General features: G+C 42.3%; 1 long non-coding RNA gene across 1 annotated transcript in view; it reads left to right on the forward strand.

The window, feature by feature from the left end:
• LOC129527969 (uncharacterized) overlaps positions 1-11,483 on the forward strand; it is a 32,149-nt gene extending 20,666 nt beyond the window's left edge. The window contains exon 5 of the long non-coding RNA XR_008673080.2: positions 11,247-11,483. This is a non-coding gene — a long non-coding RNA (uncharacterized lncRNA). The remainder of the gene's footprint in view (positions 1-11,246) is intronic.
• The last annotated feature ends 387 nt before the right edge of the window (positions 11,484-11,870 follow it).

Genomic DNA, 11,870 nt, shown 5'->3' on the forward strand with positions numbered 1-11,870 from the left:
TCTTGTATCAGAGGAGTTTCTTAAATATGGGAGTATAATTCAATGTGGCCTCCCATTCCTAGGGAATAGTCTTCACGGTGGTAACTCAGGGTATAGTGGGCCTGGATCTGAACTTCTTGGCTACTGCAGGAATTCTGAGTCTTGATGGAAGATGGCAGATTCTGCCCTTTTGCCTAGTGACAAAGTGACACAAATGATCTGTGCCACCACCCCCCCCCCACCCGCCCTTCCCCAGTGACACGAACAATCTGCAGGGCCCTCACTCTCCCTGAGTCAGGCGATGGAATCTGCAGAGGGGCCAGCCTCATAGGGAGGCTGTCAGATAGCAGTACCCCAGGAAGCCTGGCCTGCCTTCCTCAGTCCTAGCTGATGCATCTCTCTCGGGCACTGGTTAGGCCAGGCTCTTTCTCTTTCTAGTACCTCCTGTGTCCAGGGGGAGTCCCTGAAGTCCTTCTGCTTACGTCTTTCTTCCTAGCCTCCACCACTGAGCACATTTTCTGGAATGACCCCTTTTCTCAATATGCCCCTGCAGTTTTGTGATTCTGAACCTAGTTCATGTCATCCCCCTGTCTGAATCTCCCTTTCACCCTAGTACACCGGGAGTCCAGCTGACTGGCCTTGCTGCTATTTGGGCCACATTGCTGATTCCTGGTTGTTCCTTTTCTGAGGGCTTCTGCCACTGCTTATGTTTTTATCTTTATTTTATTTGGCTCCTATTAAAACTTCCCCTGACCTCACCCTTACCCATCTCTAACTCTTTGGGAGAGAGAATTCATTAATTTTCTTTCATATACTCTTTCAAACACCCTGGCAACCTAATCACAGAAAAGTTCATCATGGTAGAGTGAGCCCCAGGGAAAATGTTGCAAGAAGTGTTTCTTTCATCTCAGGCTGGACAACGTAGTCTTTGGAAGGGAGGAACCACCCCTTACGGCTCAGAGGTTACAAACAGAGGCACTGGGTTCATTCTGGGTCTTGGACTCAATAGCTGAATTGATTATGGACAAGTTGCTTAATCTCTCTCTGCCTTAATTTTATCTCTAAAATGCAGTGAGAACAGTACTTATTTCAAATAAGTATTGAAGGACATTTAAAAACAAAGTGCTTAGCACAGTGTGAGGCACATAGTAGGTGCTCAGTAGATGCTAACTATTGTTAGACGAGATGCAAAAAGGGTCCCTCCTGTTATAAGCCAGTACCTCCAGCAAGCCTTGGGCTTTGGGGCTTATTTCCTTTAACCTCATTCTTTCCTGGACTGGATCCAGTGCCTTATGTGTCTAAGTCTCCATTATGCCTTGATGATGGGGACATCGCGAAAGTGTGAGTGTAGCTTTAGAGCTTCCCTGTCATTCCGCCCATACTTGGAAGTTATTTCTAGATTGCTTGTCCTAGCCAGCTGCAGAAAGAGTAAGCAAAGAATAATTTCTTTTCCAAGTATGCATTTGCAGTACACATTTCCAGGCTTCTGCGTTGGTCATAGTTTGGTAGAGCCTGACCTATATGATAAATTTTGAGCTATCTTAGATTTCTTATGGGTTCTGTATTTAGATCTTTCACTAAGCCTAGTGCCTATTGTCATCAATGATTTTCTCCCTGAAAGAACCCTGACTTAGCCATGCTTCCTTTTTCTACATCCCCATTTTTGACCTTCAGTGTTTGTTTTTTACTTTTTTGGCATGCTTTTCAATAATTCAGGAATTCAGTCCAACGGATTTGTTATTTTTCAGGGACAGTTTGCACTCCAAAGAAGGGCAAAAAGTATCTTTTGCTTTAGAGGTTTTCTGCATTCTACAAAGAACTTTATTTTTAAAACTGTCATCTGATTGAGCCTATTTTTTTCTGTCTAAAATAAACTCACCTCTTGCTAATTTTTCTATGTGCTTGAAAACAAGATAGAAAGTTGTTTAGATGCCTGTCTGTCCCACTAGTGTATAAGCTTCCGAAGGCTGGGTGAGGGGTAGGAGGTCTAACAACAATATCTGGCTGATTCATTTTGTCACCCTGGTGCTTGAGTCCAGCTGGTTCATAGGAGGCTCCCAATAATTGTTGAATAACAATTCAACAATTGTGTTGAATTGTGCAATTTTAAAGACTGGTCCTTTTATTTTAAAAAATCCTTTACGGGAATATTTTGCATTATTTAGTCTTCTGGCAACCCTGTGAACTAAGAGTGGGTGGAAAGCTTTTTCTGGATGAAGTAAAGAAACTGACTAGAGAGGGTAAGTAGCTGATCCAAGGTCCAGGGTTGGCCAGAACTAGTTAATGCTGTGCCCCAGGCTTCAGGCCTGTCTGATTTGTTGAATTTCAGATGCATATTCACTGGGGGAAATTATTCAGTGCAGAAATGTTAGAAGCAATAAATACACAGACTGTAATCAATCCAGAGGAATTAAAAATCTAACACTGAGTAAATAATGCCCTCACTGGAAAGCCAATAGGTTCATTAGGAAAAATTTGTAAGATGCAAGAGAAGATTAGATCCAAGCTAATAATACGTGTGACATTTTTATAGAAATAGTCTGTGTACATAGCAAAGGAGTTCATCAGTTTTATTTACCTCATTATTCACTGTGTTGAATTTACAAAAATCTAGAAAGTTGATAACAGTAATTAAGCAGGGAACCATGACAATACCAGAGCATCTAGGTGAGCTGCAAGGCATTGGGCCAAGTATTTTTAACCACCCGACAGAGATGTTTGTCAGAAGAGACGAAGAAAGGAAGGAAGGAAGGAAGGGAGGGAGGGAGGGAGGATAATTTGATTTGCTTCCTGCCGTGTAGTCCCTCTTTTCACCCACTTTATCTCCAACCTACTGCCATAAAGACTGGATTTGTTTTGATTCTATAATAATATCCTGGATGACCATTTCCTTGGGCTCAGTGATCAGCCAGATTTCAGGATTGAGATGGGGCATTTAGGGAGGGTGTTGAAAGCATGGAGGCATTTGGAAACAAGTAGCTCTATGTGACTAGATGTAGGGGGCATGCCAGGGAGAGTAAAGCATAGCACTGCTTACATGACAGATTCAGACAACTGGCTGGATTCTGTGGACAATGGGTAGCCACTAAAGGTTTTAGAGTAAGAGAGCTAATGGGAGCCCTGTCTTACGAATGATAGGAAGCTATGACAGCTACAACCAGGCTATGGAAGAAGAGGAAAAGGAGAAGCAGAGAGGCCAAATAATATTCCATTTGAGAAGTCAAGAGGAATGGATATGAGACCCTAACTTAGAGTATGGAGAGGACAGTGAGAACATATCAGTAGCTCCCTGGGGCCAAAGTCCAAATTCTTTGACATGACTTACAAGGTTCCCCATGGTCTGTCCCCTCCCGGTCTCAATATCAATATCTCACCATCTTTCGCCAATCACAAGTTCCTTTAAGCTCCTTGAACATGCCATGTTCTCTCTCACCTTCAGACCTTTGCATATGCTTCTCTTTTTGCCTAATATAATGATGAAGGCAATGATGATGCCGATAGCTGACACGTCTAGAGTGCTTGCCATGAGTCAGTTACTGTTCTAAGTATTGGCATGTATTAACAATTTTCCAGAAGATCCTCCATTTTTTGGAGCAGTGCTGTATCTTCTCTCATTTTCTGTGGGAGGTTAGTCTTATTGTAATGGGGTACTGAACTGAAATTACAAGCATGGGGTTTTTAGCCCATGCTAACATTTTTTAGGCATACACCTTCTTGCAGTATACTTTTATTAGAAAGTAGAAAGATGGCTACTCTGCATTTTGGTATGTATGTTTCTGTGTCTATTTTTAGAAAAATTAAAACAACTAAAAATGACCAGGAAATGATTTCACCATATTGTGACCTAAATGCAATGTTATTACCTATTTTGTTCATCCCCGACTATATCCACAGCATATAAAACAGTCCTTGGCACATAGTAAAGACGTGATATATATTTGTGAAATTAATGAGTGAATGACTAAATTGATGAAATTTCTGTAGAGATATGTTGTAGTCCCCAAGTCAGCTCCTTAACCCTTGGCTCTACCTCTTTTCTTCACTCATAGTCACACCCACCAAGACCACAGCCACCCACTCACAGTGTAGTCTTTTCTCCTGTGGTCTTCTTCGAGGGTCACAGTGACCGCAGCAGAACAAGAGTAATGAACTCAGGGAAATGTCCCTATTAACTGTCTCCTCATCATGCCTGGTTGCTAGCCCTCTAGTGCCCAGTGTGTGGTGGGACAGGTGGAATACTCTAAAGGAAGTTAGGCATCTCAGAGGACCAGGCTCTTGAGAGTGGAGGTGTGGGAGGGTGAGAAAGAGCAGTGCTTGACACGACTTGTCTCCAGATCTTGTTGGTGAAGGTAATTCTAAGATTCTAATTCTAAGACTCTCTAATGAAGATTAGAACTCAGGGGATGCAGCCTCTGTAGATGGTATTGTCCATGTATATCTAGCCCTGGGTTTTGTGGACAAAGACCTGAAGGCCAGCTGCTCTCCTTATAATCTGAGATTTAGGGTTCATCCTCCTCACCAGGTGATGGTTAGAGCCATGAGCCAGCATGGCCAAAGGCACTTGGGTGAAAGCATAACCATGTGGGTGAGGTGGCTGGTGGGACTAATGGGCCTTAGAGACAGAACCAAGGCATATGGGAAAAAGAAGCTCTTTTGCTTGTTTTACCCATGTCTTATAAAAACATGCCTGGCACTGGGACTTCAATGAGAGGAAGCTGAGGCAGCTGGCCTCAGTTCTCATCCATAAAGGAAATCACAGCACACAGGCAAAGTGACCTCTCGGCTGGCATCTCCTAGTGGCCTGTGCACAATTCGGTTACTTCACAGGCTCCTAAGAGTGAGCCCCAGAAAAAGCACTGTGCTCTGTGATCTAACTGAGAACTTGAACCAGCTGTTCTTCTTGAGCCATTTATTTCAAGTCCAGCTCTCCAAACTGGATTTCAGAAGGATGTGCTGTTCCACCTGCCTCCACTTCCCCCTACAGCACATGTTCCAAGAACCTTTGTTCTAGCAATATGGCTGATGGGGCAAGGTTCTGAAGTCTATCAAAAATAGATGTTATTATGTCAGTGATATAAATAATGTAGCTCCAAAATGGGGAAATTGATTTGAAGACTATAATTAAATGTAGCTCAAATGTTGTTGAAGGCTAATCACTATAGCTTTAGTTTGACTCTTTAAAGCTCTGAATTAGAAGGCAATGAATCCTTCTCTACTGCATTAGAAATGCACAGCATAAGGTGAAGGGAAGGTTCCCAGGTTAAGCGCAATGGCAGCATGGAACAGATGTCAAATGTGTTCTGGGGTTTAACATGTTAACTATAGTGCTTTAAATGCAAACGTTAGGATAACCCTCATTTAAGCACACATGGATATGTTTCTAAGTTATTATCAAATACTATATTAAAGTTTTCACATTCATGTTTTAAATTACTGTAAAAGTGAATGAATCCTTCTTAGCAGCCACCTAGTGCCTTAGGGCCTGCTGTGGAGGATTCTGGGTCCAGGTTTTCAGCAATCATCAGCTGACACCATCTTTGTTGAAAAGGGACTGTCAGGACACTCTCCTATAGGTACAATTTAAAATTTCTTTTTTTTTAACTTCTATTTTAAGTTCAGGCTTACATGTGCAGGTTTGCTATATAGGTAAACGTGTGTCATGGGGGTTTGTTGTACAGATTACTTCATCACCCAGGTATTAAGCCTCATACCCATTAGTTATTTTTCCTGATCCTCTCCCTCCTCCCACCTTCTACCCTCTGATAGGCCCCAGTATGTGTTGTTCCCCTCTATGTGTCCATGTGATAACTTTCATTTTTAAATATCTCCAAGTAGACAGATTCCCAACTGTTCTCAGTGACTAGTCCAGATTTGAATAGCTAAACCATAGAAAATAATTGTCCAACCATAGGGGACAGTATAGAAAACTAATAGTACATTCACATGGCAGAATACTACGTGGCCATAGAGAAGAGAAGGTTCTTTATGGACAGATATCAAAAGACCTGTAAAATATACTGTAAAATGAAAAAAAGCAAGGTGCGGCCAGGCACAGTGGCTCACGCCTGTAATCCCAGCACTTTGGGAAGCCGAGGCAGGAGGACCTGAGGTCAGGAGTGTGAGACCAGCCTGGCCAACGTGGTGACACCCAGTCTCTACTAAAAATACTGTAATCCCAGCTACTCGGGAGGCTGAGGCACAGGAATCAGTTGAACCTGGGAGGAGGAGGTTACAGTGAGCCAAGATTACACTACTGTACTCCAACCTGGGTGACAGAGTGAGACTCCATCTCAAAAAAAAGAAAAAAAGCAAGGTGCTAAACATAATGTGCTACCATTCGTGGGAAAAGTGGCGAGTAGATATACATGTGCTGTGAATGCATGAAAGATCTCTGAATGGATACACAAGAAGGTTGAAACTGAGTGGCTACAGCATAGGGTGGCATGAGAGACCATTTATTGTCTATCTGTTTAAATTTTGACCCATGTGACTGCATTACTTATTCAAAAGTTGTTTAAAATAAAATAATAATTCCTCACCTAAGGAAATCCTACATTTCTTATACTACATTTCAAATTTGATTTCTAGGCTTAAAAGTCAGGTGGTTTCACATACTCTCTAAGCTTTCCCTTAGAAAAACAGCCCATGGGGCAAGGTTCCCTCTTGATTTTCCTTGGCAAACACTGTCTTTGAGAAGTTTCTCTCTCACAGGAAAATTAACAGGGAGGGAATTAGGGGACATAGTGTCTTGATCTTTCTGGATCACTCCTTTGGTTTTCCCAGGGGAAGGGAAGATGGTGCCTGCCGACTTCTCAGGAAGCTGCTGGGAAGGTACTGGCACAGGAAGTCCAGCTGGATCTCAGGTCAGCTTTCTGAATCGCCACAATGATGGACAGCTTGCTGGAGACAGCCCTGGGCTCCCCCCACCCCCGTGTCCCTGGGGACTGCAGGGGGCAGAGCAGCGCTCAGCTCTGTAAGTTGCTCTAGGACATCCTCCTGCAGGGACTGAGGAATGACAGTGCAAGAGCTCGTGGCTGTGGCTGTTCAGCCCTTCCCAGCAGAAATCCTTGCCCTCTGGAAGGGACAGGGAAGGAGGTCACATAACTGCAGCAGCTCACATAGTCCTGACGCTGAGCAAAATGTTTCCAAAATGGAAATCTCCACACAGCAGCAGAGGCAAATGACAAACTTTAAAAATCTAAGATCTTTCATATTGAAAAGTCCCACCCAGCCTGTAATCCCAGCACTTGGGGAGGCTGAGGTGGGTGGATCATGAGGTCAGGAGTTTAAGACCAGCCTGACCAACATGATGAAACCCAGTCTCTGCTAAAAATACAAAAATTAGCCGGATGTGGTGGCAGGCACCTGTAATCCCAGCTACTCAGGAGGCTGAGGCAGGAGAATCACTTGAACCCAGGAGGCAGAGGTTGCAGTGAGCTGAGATCGAGCCACTGCACTCCAGCCTGGATGATAGAGCAAGATTCCATCTCAAAAAGAAAAAAAAATGAGAGAAAAAAGAAAAGAAAAGAAAAGTCCCACGCAGAAACTCAAAACAGGACTGCAACCATCTTTATTAACTAAGAAAGAATCTCCTTGAGAATGAATCAAATAGCTTCATAAATTGCTCCTCTTCTGTTTTGTGGAAATAGAGGTGAAGTTTTGCCATCACAACATTATATTTACCTAAAATAAATAGCAAAAGATGACAGTGTCAATGGAAAATAAAAGACATTTCAGTTCATCAATAACTGGACAGTGATAAAAATAGGCTCTCAGAAGCCACAGCATAAAATATGCCCTCAAAGCTCTATGCTTGTGGGAGGAAATGGATTCTTTGGCTGATAACTGAAAACTCCTCCGAGGTGGTTGTTCTTTAAAGAGGCCCCCTAAGGCCCCAGGCTCTTCTAAATGTCCCCTATTTCAATGCATCTCAGCACCGTTCAAGAGCTCAAATATGATGCCACTGGTGGGCAAGACACAAAAAAAGTTTCTGCTCACTCTTCCCATCACCCCAGCATGAGCGGCTGACTAGGGCATCTCACCCCCAGACGTCGACACAAAGCTCATGTTCATAGAGATCAGTGGCTTCTCATTTCTTTCAGTAAGAAGTTAAGAACCAGTGCTAGAAAGGTGAAGCTCAGGGGGCTGAAGACCAAGGCAAGGCCTTGGAGGTAAAAACAAATTGAAGAAGAAAGAAACGCTCCCATGTCCTGCTTAATGTAAGCATTAAACTTCCATTTGTATCTCAGCCACCTACCAGATCAAGCCCTCCAATCTCTGTATTTGGTTCCTCATTTGTAAAAGAGAGATAATATTAGCCCACCTCACAGGGCTGATGGGAGGATTAACTAAGATAATCAATGTCTATAAAGCATGTAGATATTGCATGGCACAAAGAAAATGCTCAAAAATTGGGAGCTATTATTTTTGTTATTAATATGCATTAGCGGCTGGGCACAGTGGCTCATGCCTGTAATCCCAACACTTTGGGAGGCCAAGGCAGGAGGATCTCTTGAACCCAGGAGTTTGAGACCAGCCTGGGCAATATAGTGAGATCCTGTCTCTATTTAAAAAATAAAAATAAAAATTTAATTAAAAAATATGCAGAAGTCTGGGAAGAAGCAAAGTGTAATGTTTCCAGTAGCCGTGTGCTGGGAGAAGCCCAGTTTATATTCAGAGACATGATTATGTTTTGTTTTTTCAAGTGCAGGCCTGGAAACCAAATGGAAAAGTCAGCAAGAGGATGACTGTGCTGCTCACATCCCTTTTCACTAGTTCTTGGGGTTCATGGTGTCCCCACCATGCAGCCCATAACTCCCATGTGAGCCCCGACCCCTCTGCCTCTAATAATGACAGTCTCCCCTGTTTATCCACAGCTCTCTGCCACACACTGTCAACTAGGTTATTCCAGGGTTGATTTGGATCCAACGTGACTGTAATCGACACTGTTATCATACCATAAAACCCAAGGTCACAGGAAGGTGAAGATGGGCTAAAGAATCTGTTATGTTCAATGAAAATAATATGCATAAATCATCTGAATAAAAAAACACAACTATAGGAAAACACATAAACCCAAACAACACATCACATTTTTATGTGATTTTATGACTTACTTCTTTTATGACTCACTTTCCTTCCTTCAGGCACCTTGGCCTTCACTTGTCTGAGGCAGGGACCCTCTGCTGTGGTCTTTCATAACACTAATGGGGAGAGCTGTTCCTAGAAAATATTTTGGGGACTATATAATATTCGTAATGAGAATATGGGTGGATTTCAGTCAAAGAATTTCTTAAAAGGTACTTCAAGGCAAAAGACTGCTGCTCTCAGTTTTATGGGCTACAAGATTATTCCCCTGATAAGAGTTTCTAGCATCCCCTGAAAGATGAAAGTATGAATGCAATGACCTGGCAGAGAATGGGCTTCTTGTCCTTGTCTGTGTGCAAACAAAGCCCTGGGCCACAAGGGGAGAAGGTTCTGTTGGACTTTTTAAAGGCCCTGTAAACAATGCAGCAGCAGTAATTTTTAGATCACGAGCCCTTCCACAACTCCTTTGTGTTTTGGGCACAACACCTCTCTCATTGCTGATGTGATTGATGTCCTGCAGAGAACACCAAGCCCAGACCCACAGAACACAGAGAAACAGTGTTGGGGTAAATATCAGAGGACGATGCACTGCCTGGACTACAAAGACAGGCAAACCAGCTCAAACAGGGTTAACGTGCTGGTGATGTCTGTTACCTAGATTGTCTGATTTACCCAGAACAATTCAGATGAGGTCAGAACCATACAGATGGAGGTCTTTCTTTGCCTTTCTATTGGATAGAACTAGTCTATGTGTTCCAGAATTCCTTCCAAACCCAAGCTCTCTAACACAATTAAGCCTAATCATTACCTCTGTGCAACAGCTCTTTTTTGTTTGTTTGTTTTGAGTCGGAGTTTCACTCTTGTTGCCCAGGCTGGAGTGTAATGGTGCGATCTCAGCTCAACACAACCACCACCTCACAGGTTCAAGCGATTCTCCTGCCTCAGCCTCCTGAGTAGCTGGGATTATAGGCATGCGCCACCATGCCCGGCTAATTTTGCATTTTTTATGGGGGATGGGGGAAAATAGGATTTCTCCATGTTGGTCAGGCTGTCTTGAACTCCCGACCTCAGGTGATCCACCCGCCTCGGCCTCCCAAAGTGCTAGGATTGCATGCATGAGCCACCGTGCCTGGCTAAAGTCCTTTTTTAAAAAAAAAATAGTAGTGATATAGAGAATAATATCTTGTTTGTTTGTAAATCTCAGTGATATGGATAATATCTTTTTTGTTTATAAATAGCAGTGATATGGAGAATATCTTATTTGAACAAGCTTGTCAATGTGTACCAAGCACTTTCACATGTATTTGTGAAAGACTTTAGAAGCATATTATGGTTTCTGTTGTTACTTCTCTTAAATATTTATATATGCAGCCACAGTTTAAAAGTGTCTAAAGGGCCTTGTAGTTTATTTTAAAAGCAGTTTTAAATTAATCCAGCAGAAGACCAATATAACAAGATAAACAAATCCTAGTCCACCTCTGGTCCAGCATGCCCCAGGAAGATAGCAGTGGCATAAATAAATAGCTCACACCAGCATTAGTGCTACCCACTTACACCAGCATCACATAGGGATGCTTCAGCAGTCCAGCTTTACGCAGCACTTTCTGCTGAATAGCTCAGCAAGGAGTTGAGATCTGTGGACTCTTTTTAAGGACCAGTGTCTTGCACAAACCCTCTGACCCCAGCTTTCTAGCTTATTGGGGGCTTTGAGTGAAAGGTGTTGAGTCCTGGGGTAGCTAGATAGTACTATCTCTCCAAGCAGTTGGGGATCAATCATTATTTGCTGATTTGAAAGGATTTTCATTTCTTTGTGTCACTGTGTCCTAGGGCCTAGGGATGCCTTTGGCACCGGGAGTTCACAATTTCTCTTTTCCTTTTAGGATCATAGGTGCAAAAAATGACAAGCAGAGAAATTTTATCTGTGTGGCTAGACATCTGACAAAATGTATCTCTCTGCATTCGCATTTGTGTAGGAGTTTTTATGAGAAAGTAATATCCTTTAAGACAAAATCCATGGCCTATAATATAGCTATTATTTTTGCATGAATTGGCTTTGGTTAACCAAATTTGGTGAAATACTCTAACTTTAAGAAGAGGTATTCTTAGAAATTTTCTATCAGTTAAAAAAAAAGTATCAGTTACTTCATGTCTTCTTGTGTTTGTTTCCACATCCCTTAAAGGGCCACAGATAATTTTAAGCTTGAGCAAAGGACCAGGCCTCCCAACACAATGGAAAGAAAGGAGGCACCGTGTGAAGGGAAGATGGCATACGTGGCACAGACCTCCACCTTTGCTCACCACCACAGAAAGCCACTCCTGCATGGGCAGGTGACGGCAGCGTCAGGAAGGGAATTCAGATTTACTTAGGTTGTTAGTCATTATTAATTGCAATAGTCTTGTGCCTTCATTTAAAAAAAGACGACCAAAAAATAAAAACAAAAACATGAACACTAATTTTGCAAAATATTTAAGTGAAAACTACCAGCATAGGTGTCATTTTGCAAAAGAATTTGGCATTTGGGTACCTTACAGGATGTGTCCCTAGCACAGTGAAACTGTATTCAAGTTTTTCAAAAGGTTTTGCACACAGTGTGATTGGAAGACATTTGTCTACAGTTTTGAATATATGTTATATATATTATATATATATAGATGATGTTTTTATTATTTATGCAAGCACTACCTACAAACCCTTATTCCAAATATTTAAAAATAACATGTAGTTTACCTTCTCTAAATTTGTATTGAGTAAGCGAGGCAGAAAAATGTCCCATGTTCCAGTAAGATGAATCTCCTGGCATTAG

Source organism: Gorilla gorilla, chromosome 19 (assembly GCF_029281585.2).
Source record: "Gorilla gorilla gorilla isolate KB3781 chromosome 19, NHGRI_mGorGor1-v2.1_pri, whole genome shotgun sequence".
Lineage (NCBI taxonomy): Eukaryota > Metazoa > Chordata > Mammalia > Primates > Hominidae > Gorilla > Gorilla gorilla.